The sequence below is a fragment of the Notothenia rossii genome, assembly GCF_949606895.1.
Source record: "Notothenia rossii genome assembly, chromosome: 4".
NCBI classification, from domain to species: domain Eukaryota; kingdom Metazoa; phylum Chordata; class Actinopteri; order Perciformes; family Nototheniidae; genus Notothenia; species Notothenia rossii.
In genome coordinates, this window is record NC_136902.1 from 63,713,558 (window position 1) to 63,727,303 (window position 13,746).

Consider the following 13,746-nt stretch of genomic DNA (forward strand, 5'->3'; position numbering starts at 1 on the left):
TAAAGCCCAACAAAAAAATCAAAGGGCAAATATTACTTCTACTGACCACAAACTCTCTCAGCAGATCTTCTGGGTCCTCATTGAGGTGCACACACAGCCCCTTGAGAAGACAATCCCGGTCTAAATCGACATCATCAACCTAAGTCAAGGGGAATAAGAAAATAAATAATCTATTTTGCTCAATGAAATGTGTACACTATTGACTCGATGTATAATTTTCTTAAAATGAATTCTTACTTGAGTCATGTTTGACATAATACAGTTCAGACGCTAGCCTATCTGTCCTCCTCTCTTCTCAAAAACCTTCAGAAGTTTGTCAGATAGCACATCCAGCTGAGAGAGAAATCTTGATTGGAGGGGCAGGGTTGTTATACGCTTAAACTCCGCCTTTATCAAAGAAAACTAAATATCACAGTCATAAAAAACATGAAATCATTTCATTTTCTAATCATGCTATGATTGTAGTTGTGTGCTTGCCTCAAAACGCTGCAGAGAAACTAGTCCATGCATTTGTTACTTCAAGGCTAGCTTATTGTAACTCTTTATTATCAGGGTGTACCAAAAACTCAGAAGTTGAAGTTGAAGTCAGAAGTTGCTTCAGCTGATTCAAAATGTATTGACCAGAGCACGGAAAAGGGACCACATTACTCCTGTTTTGGCTCTATAGTCAGAATAACTTTTTATATCAAGTACGAACAACCACGTTAGACTACATTACATTTAATTTACATTTTTTTTCCAAAGCGACTTAAAATAAGTATTGCTGTAATATAAGACTATATATAAGAAACACCCTTATAGCCATTTCAACAAACAAAACATTATCACTTATGTGAAGGAGGCTTTATCGCAGAATGTTTGGCTTTTGCCTCTCACTTTCTGAATAACTTTTGCCTAATAAATCAGAAAATATGTATATCCCTGCAATGTTTGCAGTATGTAAATGTTTTGAATAAATATTCAGAAATGGTCAGACTAATACCAGTTTTCAATTAGTTAAAGATCAAGTTTAAGTTAGTCAAGTAAATCACACAAAACATTTGAATACTCACCATTTACTACAGAGCCTTTGGAACAATGTTCAAAGCAAGGCTGAGGTCAATCTTCTCCACACCAATTACCTATTACAAGAAAAACATATTTAAAATTATTTCATTATTCACACACAAATAAAACAAAAATGTTCTGCTCCTTAAAGGCGACATTTACCATTTAATTATGTACCTTTAGGTTAATATGAACCGACTTCGGCCGAGATGAGCGCCTCCAGTGTAAAAAGCTACAGTGGCCTATACTAATGCAATTAGTACAACTTTGTACGGAGCGATACACATCAGCGTTGCGAGCTCATTTCCATTGGTTTCAATGGAGACGTGCACTGCAGCAGCGCGCAGCGCTCGTCATGTGACGAGGAACAACCAATCACAACCGAGAAACATCTCAACTTCTGTAAACACAAGTGTAGGCCTACGGCAAATATGGAAGATAAGTTCATTTCACAGCGGGTGGATCGTAACCCTTACTTGATCTGTCCGGCATGTCCCCCATATTGTATGTGCACCGCTGCTAAAATGTAACACAATCATTAATATCCTCCACTTTCCAGTATCAAGTGTCGCTTTCCGGGACACACCCCCACACACAATATTGTGTCTCTGTTCTGATCTGTTTTGATCTGTGTGTATTTACGGTATTTACATGAACACAGAGCGGATCAAAGCAGAGACATAAACACAGTTTTTTTTAGGGAAAACACTGTGATCCCACAGACAATATTGTATCTTTAACAATCAACACCTTAAATGGGTAAAGATGGTCGCTTAACGTAAGGTAGGCCTACAACCTGCATCAGCGCCCTTAAAAGTCGGCACAAGAGTAGACATGCAGAGCCGGACCGACGAAGTAAAGTTCTACACCGCCTGACAGCATGAAACAATAATTTAAAACAAGACGTAGTCTATAGACATGCAAACATGCCAAGCTCATCCATCAGCTATGACTCCCCCCTCCCCACTGAGCTCGGTTTAATGTGCATAACTTTGGGCAAGGTTCATAGTTTTAAATATTGTAAATCAAGCAACTGCCGGACTTACGCTCTACAAATACTCACAGTATAAAAACACGCTAAACACAAGTCAATCAATATAAACTCACCTTGTGATTTTCATGGCTTTATCCTAGCTAACACCAGTGAATGACAATGTTTACAAATTGACAGCTGTATTTACGTTGCTCGTTGTAACGACAATACGTCTTGTGATAACCTGTAACTATGACGAACATTTGATGACATTAAAAACCTTGAAATAACTTTTACTTTGTAGAGATGTTCTCGGGACAGAACCAGCTTACTCCTCCGATGCGGGAAGAGAATATGGTAGAACCCCTCCCCCGCTCCTTTGTTTAAAAAAGAAAAAGCTTCACATTTTTTAAAATAAATATATTTTGCAATTTTTTTCTGCTTTACATATTGTCCATTAAAGTGCCATATTGTTCAGGTTCAATTACGAAACTATTAAAGTACGGGTTTGAGTCCGACCATATTAATTTGTGAATAAAATATTTGTAAATAATAATTAGAAGCTGAGTAATCGGCTGCAGAGCAAGCTGCTGACATGTGCTCAGTGGGCGGAGTTACAGAGAGAAACATAACTTTTTTCTTATTTCTTAACATGATTGAGACTTATAGAACGTACAGCCCTCAAGATTAAAATGATTGATTCATGTTTCGACGAGAAACATGAATAAATTATGTCTCATATATTAACTGCATATTTGCAAATTGAACAACCCCACTTTCCCCTTTTTTCCAGTGTAGGACGGCTGATGTGTGATGTAAACAGATTTTATTCTAAAGTCTTCATTGACTTGCATTCATTCTGCACAATTATATTAAGCGGCAATGCTAACCAGCTTCCTTGTCTTTTCTACAGAGACCAATTTGATTAAATGTCACCACTTTTTTTTTTTTTCTGTTTAATTAGAATTTTTGAATTTTACCAACAATTCATGACTGAAAATAACGAAGATAGATAATTTTGTACGGTGTTTATATGTCTTGTGTAAACAAGTACAAGCATTAAATCTAGAGTGCAAATGTACTATAATCCTGGATTTACCATATTTCCCTCAGCACACAATGTCTGAATATTTATAAATGCCAGTGTAAGACGCCTACATCAGCTACTCAGTCTGTTTTATGGGGAGAGCCTATATGGCACATTTACTTTGGACATATTCAATATCACTATCGTAATGTCAAGTATTAAGCAGTCCTTCCAGTGTTTTATTTGGAGAATGTCTACATTCCCTCACAGACATAGAAACACTCCCTCACCTATCATCCCTTCATCATTTTGTCTCCAATATGTTTCCTGAACTTTATTATTGGATGACTCCAAATACAAGTTTAAAATCACACATATTATTCTAATAAACAAATATTGTAACCTATCTGCAGTGCTCTTTAATTGAGATGATAATTATTTTTTGTGTACATATTGACCATTATATTGTACAGAATCACCAAAATGACATATTCGCAATGAAATCAAATATTTATAGAAAGGTTGTGTATGAGTGTGAGTGAGTGTGTGTGTGTATGTGTGTGTGTGTGTGTGTGTGTGTGTGTGTGTGTGTGTGTGTGTGTGTGTGTGTGTGTGTGTGTGTGTGTGTGTGTGTGTGTGTGTGTGTGTGTGTGTGTGTGTGTGTGTGTGTGTCCATCTGTCTGATGGCACCCTGCCGGTGGACTCACCTGCTGCCCTGCGGGGAGTAACTAGCTAGCAGCGTGGCTAACCCAAACAGCTAGTGAACTGTGAAACTACTGCAGTCAAAACATCAAGCCGATTAGACGCTAATTACGTCTGCTGCCATATGGTGCTAACTGACCTGCATACACACAAACACACAGAGGAGTTTTTGTGTGCTGGTGGAAAGAGGAGACCTGGGGGGTATACTACGAAGCAGGATTTTCGCTTAGCCGGCTAACTTCAGGGAAAACTCGCGCTTTCCGGTCCTACGAAGCTGGTTCTCTTTTTAGCAGGCTAGATCTCCATGGTAACTTAGGCTGTGCGGCTAACCTGCCCCGGAGCAGGTTAGGTTGCAGGCTAAGAGATCAACTCAGTGAAAGCACTGCCTGCTGACCAATCAGAGCTCAATGTGCAGAGTTTAAAGCGATCAAGTCATATTACAGGAGAAAGGAAATACAGAAAAGCTGCCGTTGCCAGAAAGAAGGCCGGCAAAAATCACAGACTGTGTGAACGTGAACATTAATAGAATATCACCTCCCATCTTCAGAGCAATCTGACTATTATAACATTAGGGTTAAGAAAGCTTACTTAAATATCTGTCACAAAATAAGTAACCGGATCAGAGTAACATTAAGTACAGTCCGCGGCATATCACATCATAATGTATCATATATCTCCTTATCTGAGTCAGCTGAGCCGTATCTGGCCGTGCAACACTCACAATGTCACATACTGTATGCAGAAGTATTATTTTAAGCAACACATTAAGTTGACGAAACACTCGAGTCAAATGTAATTAAAGTCAGATCCACTCGTGTCTTAGACGGGGCAGTGATATCATAAACCTGTTAATGTACGCATTCAAACACTTGTTCTTTTACCAGCTGTATTCACCTTGCAGGTGCAGCTATGTGGCTTTTATCCTGGATAAAGTGTTTAAGTCATGGATGTTTAAAGTTTAACGTCTTCATATGTGTCGAATTATAGAGTCGACTTTTCATTCAGGAAGTATGACGCTGCGCTGTCAGTACGCTTGTCCATGTTTGTGATTGGTCGAATGCTCCAAATACCACCCCTTTCATGTGAACGCGCACCTAACTAGATAGGACACGGCTGTCTTGAGCGATCCACTTGATAACCCGCGTCGTAGTACCGTTTAGCGAGAGCTCGTATGTTATGGATTAGGCCAACCGGCTAACTCAAACATATCCAGGTTAGGTTGAACCAGCTTCGTAGTATACCCCCCTGGGCTGCCTCGACACTTTATTGGTAACAGTTTACGCCAATCCATGATGTTGTACCGTTTCTTGCTAATTGCAAGTCACCAAAAACAAACAGCACACCCAATCTGCCTTAAAGGAACATTGAGATAGAGATGGTGGGGGATTCATGACCATTTGCCATTCCTCAATGAAAACCCAATGAGTTAGCTTCATTAAGCTAGGGGACTCAGTTAAATTTAAAAATGTCAATATACTAAAATGTATTGACATTGTTAAGCTGGTGATGCGCACAATTGTCCATAATGGGATGCCTTTTCCTTTGAACCACTTTCGAATGTAAATCTGTGAATGTCAAACTAGGAAAAGCAATACTTTGTGTAGAAAGCACAACCATAAAGTCACGCAGTTTATTCATAATCCGTAATAAAGTGCACCTATCACGACCACTAGAGGTGCTCTAGTGGTCGTGTAAGACACAACATGCTCCCGGCCCGTTCATTGCAAACGCTCCGGAGGGACGTTTATTCACAAATAACCCTCTCTGGAAAATCCTAAATTGTGGAATAGTTTGGCCATTAAAATGATTTTTGATTCGATTTCTGGCGAGAAGTGTCTATTGTACTCTTAGAATCCACATCCAGTCGATGTGTAGGATCTATAGTTTGATAGATATTACGAAGATGATTTAGGTCTCGCCAGGAGAACGTGTATGCAACTTCCATGTAAAGTTAGCGTGGGTGAAAACCGTTTTTCCGGTCTCGAAGTTTTCATAATAAAAACGGATATATTCCCCTCACTGTCAAATGATTACACAGTGATATCTGAATTACTCATCCAATAAAAAAAATCTGTTTATCCTTGTTAATTACACAATATTGATTGGTTTAAATTGTGTACAATGCTTTTATGTTTTTTAAGTGTTTGCATAAATTAGGGCGTGGTCACTTTGATGGACATGTACATGCCTTACTGTCAGCTAACAACAACTTGTCCACTCTGCTAGGCTACAACCATAGAGGCTACAACGTTAGTTAGTCATAGTACTGTACTTGACCCTTTAGCTTTAGCCGTGTTCGTGGTGATTGTGCCTTTTAGGGAATATTGTTACAAATACCAGACAATTAAAATGTCGTGCTGTGCGCTTGAATGTACTAACAAAACTTCCAAGAAGTCTAAAATGATAATATTATACATGTCAATCCCATTCGCAGGTGTTTGTGTGCTTGGTAGCTTAGCTTGTTACTTATTAGCCAGCTAAGGACGTAACCCTTAATACATACATATACATTTTAGTTTATGATTTAGCCTTGGGTAAGACTTTTATAGTCTATGGCTATGACGCCCATACGGGAGCAAATGTTAATAGGGGACCCAATTATCCCAGTGGTGGCCACCGGACCTAACGGAGCCGCAGGGGGCTAGCTCCAGCCTGCGTCCCGGAGCTAGCCCACTGCGGCTCCGTTAGGTCCGGGCGATGGAGTCCGTCGTTATAACTGGAGATCAAGGAATGCTGCGAAACGCAGACTTGGTTCGCCTGCTGTAGTATTAGCTAAATAAATGATGTTGAACAAGGCTTATTAAGCGGAACATCGCCACAGTTGTTCTGCTATGTATCAGTACTTCTTTTCTTAACGTGTGAATGACATGCATTAAGAATAACAAAATATAGCTAGTTCTCTTGCAGATTGTCTCATTTGATTATGAATGTAACGTTTATATATGGGAACTACACTGTTAGCAGTAACTTGGTATGCATGTATTTCATGTTAGCTTAGCTTCTTAGCCTGAGCTAGCTCTGTTTACTTCCAGTTCGGAGGCAGCAGGTCCCGCCTCGGCTCCGCCTCTGTGCCCTTATTTGGAGCAGGCGGGATTAGACTCTGACGTCGCTGTCGAGCCGTTAGTGGCCGACTCCGCCTACTAAGGGCTTCTCGGCAACTCTGCAGAATCCTATGGGTGACGTCACGGACACTACGTCCATTTATATATACAGTCTATGGTCCAGCCCCCTGTTTTGCACATCCTCCTGTTAATATCTTTGGACGTCCTGCACTAAACTGTTTTATTGTAGAGGTCACAGTAACTTCTTGATATTTTCAATTTTGTATGTAGGCTACTCTTAATATTTAAATGTTTTCATCAAATAAAACATATTCAACAACAACATTCAATAACGTGCTTTAACCACTAGGCGGTGCGGGTTAAAAAACCAGTGGTGTAGTTAATAAAACATAATAATATCAAACATAATATGACTATTAACTTTATTGTGAAATTAAAACAGAACGGTAAAGGAAAATACAGTTTCAGTCTCTCAATTTGAAGCTTATGCATTGTACCATTAACCTGTATAGACCTGTAACAGTCAACTGCATGAGGAGTTAGAAAGGTAGTAAATAATATCTTTAAAAACTACAAAAAAATCCCTTTCTATCAGCTGTGCACCGTTATGGTGTAAATATAACCCAGAGCCGGCCCGACCCATTAAGCGACATAAGCGGCCGCTTAGGGCCCCGCAGCCACTAAGGGCCCCCTAGCAAAAAACATTTTTTTTAATATATATATACAAAGAAAAAACAGTACACAGTCGCCGTGATAAGTATGTTTAATTAATTGTGTTAATATGCATAGATTCCCTACTCTCAAAGTAATGTATTATATTATTGAGTCAATAATATAATACATTAACCGTGCTTTACCTGAACCTCATCATGAGAGGATGGGAGGATTGTAATTTCCCGTGTTCACTGAATGCAACAGAGGCAAGACACCAGACCAACCAGAGAGTTAAATGGAAATAAACATCTGTCTTATTGGCTGACAGGTACCTATCCTGTGAGCTGTGACAATGTTTAAAATAAACTGTCAGTCGGACTCAGAGTTTTTGAAGATGGACATAAGAAAACATTTTCTTAAAAAAGACGACAATTCATGGTGGCTCAACAACCCCAGAGCCACCACTTGAGCCAGGTAAACAAGGTATGTAAATGTCAGTAAGCTTCCAAGTTATGCGAACATGTAAGCAAAGCATAAATTACAGCTACGTTGACGTTACTTTGAATCGCGGGGGTAAGCTAAACCGTTAGCAAGTAGCTATAGCTAGCCAGATATTAAATAAACACTTTGTCATACAATCTAAATGTTATGTTTTTTAGCGTTTCAAAGAAAGCTCTCTGGGAAAGGTTGACTTACTGTTCGACATGAAGCTAGAAGCTACCTTACAGTACACAGTTGATCCGGAGTCCTGTCAGTTAAAGTGTTTCATAGTTAGCTTAGCTAAGCATCAACCTAGCATTGAAATACATGGATGTTATGTGACAGTATTTCTGAGAAACAAACAGCTGAAATGGTGGCATAGTTGCCACTGTGTGTCAACAGCATGTTTGAACGTATTTGCAGCAGTAAATGTGGCTGTTTGGCCACTGACGTTGCCATAACAACACCTGCATTTAAATGTGCAACCTCTTTTTGTGACAGATTTTTGCAAGAAATTATAATTCTTCTGAATGATATTCCTATTGACAGCTAGTTTCTATGTGAACATTATGAGATGGACAGCCAGAGAGAATAAATGAAAAACAGTTATGAAATACTATATGACAAAACAAGAATACAGTTTAAGTGATTTGTAAAATATCCATAAAGAAAAATCTGTTTACAGTTCTGTTTCATATGGGTGTTGAGAGATGTATCCATAGATCTCTTAATTTTGCTATCAAAGTGCACCAGATTGATGCTTTTAACTTCAATATTTAAAAAAAAAAAAAGATCCCGGGGGAGCATGCCCCCGGACCCCCCTAGAGGAGATGAGGACCCCCCCTAGAGGAGGTTAGGTCCATGGTGTTTACATGCTTATGTATACAATATGTGTGCTTATGCTAACATCATAAGACAAAAGTTGGTTCCGTGTTGTGTGTAGTGAGAACACGCTAGAGTGAGGGGGGCCCCCAAGCCAAAGCTCGCTTAGGGCCCCCAAAAGTCTAGGGCCGGCCCTGATATAACCTTTCTACCAATTGGATCAAATATAAAAGTCAGCCAAATTAGTGTTGATACTGCGAGGAGACGTATTGTGTGAAAATAAATGGAAGATGTTGTTTAATCGCTAATATATTTATGATCCACGTCACATATTCAGTTTTGGCGGAATTTCTTACAGTTTGTCAAAAGGTCTTCTAATCAGGGCTCTATAAATAAATAACTACGGCAGATATGTAATATGTAATGCAGCCGAACCTTGTATTACAATGCCGTTATGTGATGACTTCCAAAGAGAAAAGTTTTTTAAAAATGTGTTTCCGATTTCATATGGGATAAACAGCATATCCCGACATGCATTGCGGCTAAAACAACCGATGTTTTAGCCTATCAAAACCTCTGAAAAAAGAAAGGTGTCTCTCAGAATCGAAAGAGAAAAATCTATGGGAAAAACACAAAACCATTGTACACAATTTAAACAAATAAATGTCGTATAATTAACAAGGATAAACTGATGTTTTTTAGTTGATGAGTACTGCAGATATCACTGTTAAATAATTTGATCATTGGTTTTATTATGAAAACGTTGAGACCGGAAATATTGTTTTCAACCCATAACTTTACATGGAGGCTGCCACATACCTCAAATCATCTTCGTAATATCTATCAAACTATAGTTCCAACATATCGACTGGATGTGGATTCTAAAAGTACAATCCAATCAAAAAGCATTTTAATGGCTAAACTATCCTACAATTTAGGATTTTACAGAGACGGTTATTTGTGAATAAACGACCATCTGTAACGTTTGCATTCAACGGGAGCACTAGAGGGCGAAAACTTTAAAACGTAATTATAGGACGTATCAAGCGCTTGAACAAACAACATATTTGATCATTATAAGTTTCTGAACAATCGGCCTATTTGGTCGTATGAGTTGGAGGACTTGTTGCTCTATTTCACTTCCTGTTTCAAAAGTGCTGATTTGGGGTATAAAGCTTTACAAAAAAAATGTGATTAAAAAAAAGGGAGGGGGCTGAGCTCATGCGGGAGATGCTACCGGCAACTACTGCGGTGATGAAACGCCATATCATGGATTATCAAGGATTATTTCTGAAACAGTATGGAGCTCAAAGGCTTTCTCTATTGCCGGTTATACCACAAGATGAGTTCCTTTTTATTTCCTGCTTCTTCACACACATGCTCTCCAGTGCAGGTTAGCTTTGAGTGTTAGCGATGCTAATGTAAACATGCACCGACCATATTACGTCCAAAATATTCTGGCATTTTTTCTGATAGCAACGTTTCTGATAGGGCCGTGGGTGTAAAGCCAGCCTACATTTCAGATATTACGTCATATCGGACGCAAGTCTGGATCAGCTCCGTTCGAGCCCCATTTTTAGAGATTTGGGTACGGAGGAAAAGAGAGGGTTTTATTTTCTGACGCTGCGCGAGTTCCCTGACACACCGGGGACACATATTTATGTATAAAAGACATTAAAAAGTTAATTTAGCATGATAGTTCCCCTTTAAAACATGGAATGGTCTGAACCCACATTTCTCAAGTATTATTTCTCATCAACATTCATATCAAAATGTAGGTATATTTGAACAGAACACCAATTAATGTAAATCTCAGTTAACAATAATGTGTTTCCCTAGAATTGAAAACAGACTTTGAGGGTTTTTGGGTAATCTTTTGAATCAATTTAAATATGATCTTTTGGCAGGCCTTATGGGCTACTTCGAGACTTTTAATAATTATTTTATTGATTTTAGTTTTGGTGGGATTTTGAGCTTGGGTATCAGGTAGTGTGTGGTTATTGTGTTGCAATATTTGAAGTCTTTAGATAATTCATGAAAGGGCTATTTTTCTTCATAAGTTAGGCGTTCTTCCTTCCCTCCTTAACTTACTTTGTTTTCTTGTCTGTAGTCTGTATTAATAATGAATTAGTTGAATACAAATGAAAAATCCAGGTAAGATCAAAGGCTTGGACCCTTCTCATAGGTTGTATATATTTGTTCATAGATGCATACACATTTTTCTTTAGTAGGTGTTGAAAACACAGGAAATTAATATGTGAAAGGCATTTTCTGAAATGAAATGTAGCCAAACCACCAAACAGGACTGGAAGTATAGCTTTTTAATATCACAGGTACGGTGGCCGGCAGGTGCAAACGCGGAACAACGGCCCAAAACGCAAACATAAGCAGGAAACACCTGCAAATAATGAAATGAAAAACAAACAAACCCTGAAAACAAATACAAAAGAAAAACGCTGCATTTACAGAAATGATGCAAACTAAATACAACACACAAACCCCGAAAACGAACGCAACAAAAAAACTCTGCAAATACCAAAACGATATGCAAAGTCCAAAGCACATACAAATCCCAAAACACATTTTTTTTAAAAACATTCCGGAAGTGCTCCAGGCATCTAGGGGGCGCGCTACGTGGAACAGATTGATGTATGACCAGACATAAGAGGTTTCTCAATCCTCAAAGGAGCTCTAACCGAGGAGAGACAGATGGGTCCTCCACGGTTCCTCCACGGATGCATTTCCGGGAACGGTGGAGGCGTGACGCACGGCCGGACTTATCTCAGCCAATGACGGCTCTGCATGCATCCCCTGGATATTATTTTATATGAATTAAAATATAATATATATAAGTCGTCATGAACACATCTGTCCATCAGAGTGCTGCTGTGCCTCCTGTCATCATTAATGGACGTCTCTTTAAAATGACCGCTCAGAGGAGAGGAGTTCTCATTTCTCTAACCGCCTGCTGCTTCCACTCCTCTCTCCTCGGTTCCCCTCCCCAGTCCTCCGCTCACATCTCCTGTGGGCGGCACCAAGTCTCGAGGAGAGGAGTCGAGGATAGGAGTGGAGGAGGGGAAATTTGAGTATTGAGAAACCTCTATAGAGAGAACGAACAAGAGTGATGGAAATCGGGAGGAAAAAAAGTGCATTTAAGTGGAGAAAGATATAATAAGGTAAGTTTTGTTTTGTTTTTATACATAGAGCGTCATATTTATATAGCTAGCGTTAGCTTGCCTAACTACTACACCAGCTGAGGAGAGCTTCACGTGAAGAGAAGATAAAGTGAGGGAAGAACATAATTAAAAGAGATGACAAATCAAGTGAAGTCAAATAACCCGGGCCATAGTGAGTACCGCGGAAAAAAGACATTTGAATTCTTAGCAGTTTGTTTATATGTATGTATTTGTGTATAGATGTTGCAACTATACAGAGCTTTTGAATTGAATTGAGAGAGAAAGAGAGAGAGAGAAGTGACAACATGTGAAGAGGGACAAAGTAATGACAGGATAGTAGTGTGCATTAAACATGCTCAAGAACAAATATAGAGAAGACATTCAAGGAGAGAGAGATAAAACACAGATTCAACGGTAAACATGATGTATCTTTCTATTTATTTAGCTAACCACTATTTAGACTATGTTTTTTTGATGGACTTGATTAAATGGATTTACTACATCAATGTATGTATTTTCAGGCTGCCATGTTTTGTCCTTTCTGTGGCCAACATCTGGGGACAGTTCAAGTGTTCTGTGGCTCCTTTGGCAAAAATGTACAGTTTTTGGCAGAAGTTAAACATAACAGTAAGTTCACTTTTTTTTATTGTATCTGTTTCAAATGCAAGAAATAAGGATTCAACACACAACTCTGTTTAGAATACTAATTGGTAGATGCGACTAGTTATCATCATGAAGGACATATTTTTTCATTGTCGGTTTATGTGAAAAATGTAGAAGCCATCATTAAATTGTAAACCAATGCATGATTAAATACACAAAACAGCTTATATTATACATTCATAATTGTGTATTAGTTATATCTTTATAGAGAACATTATACATTTAGAATCAGATTTTGAGACAGTGAGCGGCTGGGAAAGTCACACCGCCATGGGGCACAAACAGTTGCTGACGTGATGTTTTCTTCGCATTCTCAGGCATTCCATAAGGAGGGTCAGTAACTCACGCTTGGGACCACCAGTGTCCCCTCCATCCTCAGTGTGTCCCTCATCATCAGTGAACTTAACTGACATCTCATGAGATGGATCGAATGAGGCACCTTTGAAGCCGCGGATTGCTCCATCCCACACATTGGCTCTATTAATATTGAACCTGTGTGTGTATGTGTGCCGCAGTCAGGTATTCTGTGCTGGGAAAGACAAAGTGATGTATTGTAATATTAAATGATGAAGCTAGTAATAAGATTTACAGTATAGAATAGAACAATTAAGTTGTAATAGTAACAATTAATTTGGGATGCCAGAAACTGACCATGATCAAAATCGAAAATCGGACAGCCCTGGCGAATATTAATCGATTATTTGCCGCCGCAGACCCAACCCAATAATTTTCGATTATGGAGACTGTAACGAATATTCGAAAAATCGAATAATCGCTGGCATCCCTACAATTAATACCTTTGCTCCATTTTGTCTTCTGGCTCAAACTGGCTATCAATAATGATAGGTGCATACACATTTGTGTAGTTGCTGCAGTGAGAAGATAGTTGAATAATTACTTAAAATACATAATATATGCATGACATTCATATTTACAAAAGGATGTCGATCCTCTTCCTGTTTGTTTTTTTATACTTTGGGTTCTAAACTGACAACAGCACTTTTGTCATACTCCTGCACAATCCTTGTAAACATTTTAAATGGATGCAACAAACAATATCTGATCTTTGAAAAATATTTGTGGGTGTTTTTTGTATAGTCTTCACTAAGATGTCAGATATTGTGGGTGTCATTTGGAAAT

General features: G+C 38.8%; 1 protein-coding gene and 1 long non-coding RNA gene across 4 annotated transcripts in view; one reads left to right on the forward strand and one right to left on the reverse strand.

Annotated features, from left to right (window-relative positions):
• Positions 1-13,746, forward strand: part of LOC307036324 (uncharacterized protein) — a 98,516-nt gene that overhangs the window by 44,649 nt on the left and 40,121 nt on the right. The gene's annotated exons all lie outside the window — the stretch shown is intronic.
• LOC307036328 overlaps positions 1-13,746 on the reverse strand; it is a 238,918-nt gene that overhangs the window by 1,399 nt on the left and 223,773 nt on the right. Inside the window, exons 1-4 of one of the 3 annotated variants that reach the window (XR_013807335.1) lie at positions 2,318-2,349; positions 1,053-1,121; positions 238-402; positions 47-139 (exon numbers count right to left, since the gene is read on the reverse strand). This is a non-coding gene — a long non-coding RNA (uncharacterized lncRNA). Of the gene's footprint in view, positions 1-46; positions 140-237; positions 403-1,052; positions 1,122-1,224; positions 2,124-2,317; positions 2,350-13,746 lie in introns of those variants that run through there. The other 2 variants (XR_013807336.1, XR_013807334.1) reach the window with 2 other exon arrangements.